The 3,127-nt window shown below is 43.6% G+C and overlaps 1 non-coding gene across 1 annotated transcript; it reads left to right on the top strand.

Annotated features, from left to right (window-relative positions):
- Positions 1–1,794: 1,794 nt before the first annotated feature.
- Positions 1,795–1,901, top strand: LOC131830973 (U6 spliceosomal RNA). The gene has a single exon (XR_009353498.1). It is a non-coding gene; the product is annotated as a U6 spliceosomal RNA (small nuclear RNA).
- Positions 1,902–3,127: the final 1,226 nt, after the last annotated feature.

The following is a 3,127-nucleotide window of genomic DNA, read 5'->3' as shown; positions in this document are numbered from 1 at the left end:
CCAGCACAGGCCTGGGAGTGGCAGCAGGCTGCCGAGTTAATGCACAATGAGAAATGGGATGTGTGTAGGTGGGAGTGGTTGGATTGACAGCCCAGAAAATACTGCCAGAGCCACACTCAGACTTATGGCTCTTTTCTTTCCTTTCTGTTTTTCAAATCTATATCCTGGGGCCAACAGTCCTCACCCCTGGCATCAGTGCAACTGGGAAGTTTTTTTGCTCCTGGCTTTCTGTTTCCATGGGTAAAGTGTAAGTGATAAAAATAATAGCAGGACTCTGAAAAATATGGAGCATTAATGTCCAGAAAATATTTATGGCTTTGGAAAGTCTCTTAACCAAAGGGCTTTTTATGCCAATGAAATTAAAATGCGCGAAAGTCCAAGCAACCCACAATTTCAGAAGCGTACAATTTCAGAAGTGAATTGTAGGAGAGAAAAACAGCAACAGAGTTCAACCAGAGCTTCACTGAGCCTCTCACTAGGGGAGAAAAGCCTGGATTCCACAGATTACATCCCTGTAAACTTTGCTGATCAGACACAGGTCCTTCAGCCAGTACGATTCCATAATGGAAACATTACATCATGGAGGCAAAGGCTCATTGGTTGTCTGGCCTCTGAGATCCAACCCAGGCTGCTGGCATGTGTAAAAACTGCTTTTTGTTGGAATGATGCTTTATCCAGCTTCTAGCATCCATCTGTTTCAGAAGGCACAAGAGTGGTTTCCCTCGTACCCCGAGGAGGGATGCTGTTGTATTTGCACTGTTAGGGCTGCTGATAAGGCCTACTGATGAACATTACAGCTCATGAGATCTGTAATTGGGCTTTCCTTGAGAATCCTGTTCCTTCTGTCATGGTATTTCGAGCGTTGCCACAGGACAGATAGGTTCTTTTGGGTCAGGAACTGAGAAAGACAGTTTGAACAGTCGGCTTAGTGACTGGAGCTTTAGGTACATATTAACCCCCAAAGCAGATGAGGTCCAAAATACTACAATTTGAAGCTTCTTTATCCCAGGAGATGTTCTAGTGGTACCTCTTCTTGGCCTAACAGAGATGGGAAGAACCCTGTAGATTGTACACATCGAAGGATGGGGGAGGGACCTCTGTTCTCATGGGGAATTCAAACTCCTGTTCCAGGAAAGGATTTCCACTGGGAATGGAATCCTTGATGTCTAGGAAGGGTCTGGTTAGAACTGGGAATAAGGGTAATGTGTGCTTGTCTTGTCTGTTATTTTCACATATTTGAAGTCATATGGTAATAAAACTTTGATGGATAGAGAACCCCATGGGCTTTCTTTCCCCTCTTGCGTTGCAATGTGAGAGAGAGACCGCTGGACCTGACATCAGAAGAGCTGGATACAAATACTAGCTTCAGAGTTATCAGATGTATGACTTTGGGCAAGTCTCCAGGACTCCTAGGGCCTTGACTTTCTCAGATATAGCAAACTGTTGATAAAAACACATTTCTTACATGGCTGATATGAGAAGCAAATTAAGTAATCTGAGTCTATGCCCTTAACCACTAAAGGAGGGAGGTGGTGTCAGGCCAAGACAAAAACCCTCCTGGGACAGATAGTTTTATATTCTTCTGGTTTTAAATATAATAACTAATATCACGGGGTGGTTGTCAGGGGATTGTAAATATGGATTGCTATAACTCAAGTGTTGCCTGCATATAATTGTGAAATAGTTTGGCATCAAGTCTCAGTAAAATTGGAGCTCAGAGCAGAGGAGTGAAATAGTTTTAGTAATGGCAGGTAACCACTATAACAAATGTCTTCAAATAAAAATTTACTTCTGGTGCTCTCTGTGGCAGCACATATACTAAAACCGGGACGATACAGAGAAGGTTAGCATGGCCCCTGTGCAAGGATGACATGCAAACTCACAAAACAGAGGGAGAGGTAGGGGGAAAAAAATAAGGCAAAATCAGAGAGGGAGACAAACGATAAGAGACTCTTAATCATAGGAAACAAACTGAGGGTGCCTGGAGGGGGGTGGAGGGGAATGGGGAAACTGGAGAATGGGCATGAAGGAGGCCACTTGAGGTCATGAGCACTGGGTGTTATATGTAACTGAAGAATCACTAAACTCTATCTCTGAAACTAATAATATGTTGTATGCTATAATTTATTTTAAATAATATTAAAAAATTTATTTCTATTTTACTTGGTAGTCAGGTGTGTGTATTTAAAGTGTGTGTGTGTGTGTGCGTGTGTGTGCATGTGTGTGTGTGTGTGTGTGCACATGCATGTACACGATGCTTACAGGGAACCAGGCTGCTTCCCTCTAAAAGATTTGCAATTACCTGGGCCTCTGAGTCCTTCACTGGGTATAGGGCATACACAGCTAGAGAGGAAATAGAGAGAGTGCAAGAAGAATGGCTCAGAAGACTTTCTAGGGGCCAGACGGGGAAGTGCTGTGGACACTTCTACCCATGTTCCCTTAGCTGGAGCTCACATTGCCCCACCAACTACAGAGAGACTGGGACGTAGAACTCAGCTGTGAGTCTGGGAGGAGAAGAAAAATGGGATTTGGGGAATGTGTAGTATTATTGTCTTTACCATAGTCTATCCTTATGGTCATCAAGTACCTGTTCTATCTTCCTCCACATTTATTCCTCCTCAAGAGAAACACATCCCATAATCCCATCCAGTCTCTGCATCCAGTTTAATCATCACAACCATGAGTCTGCCTTCTGGAAGGATGCCCAAGTCCATTGTTTCTGTATTAGTTCTCTGTTACTAACCACTCTGTTACTAACCACTCCCAGAGCATTTTTCCTAGACATAATTCCCACTATTATTTTCCTTTTTCCCCATTATTATTTTTATTGATTATTTTTCTCAATAATTATTTCTCTGCTGGATCCTCATTCCTCTTTCTTTCTTTTTTTTAAAGATTTTATTTATTTATCAGAGAGAGAGAGGGAGCGCGAGCGAGCACAGGCAGACAGAGTGGCAGGCAGAGGCAGAGGGAGAAGCAGGCTCCCTGCCGAGCAAGGAGCCTGATGTGGGACTCGATCCCAGGACGCTGGGATCATGACCTGAACCAAAGGCAGCTGTTCAACCAACTCAGCCACCCAGGCGTCCCCTCATTCCTCTTTCTTTGTCAACTCGATGGTGACCATTTT

The sequence above is a fragment of the Mustela lutreola genome, chromosome 4 (assembly GCF_030435805.1).
Source record: "Mustela lutreola isolate mMusLut2 chromosome 4, mMusLut2.pri, whole genome shotgun sequence".
Taxonomy (NCBI): Eukaryota; Metazoa; Chordata; class Mammalia; order Carnivora; family Mustelidae; genus Mustela; species Mustela lutreola.
This window is presented reverse-complemented; position numbering and strand designations above follow the sequence as displayed.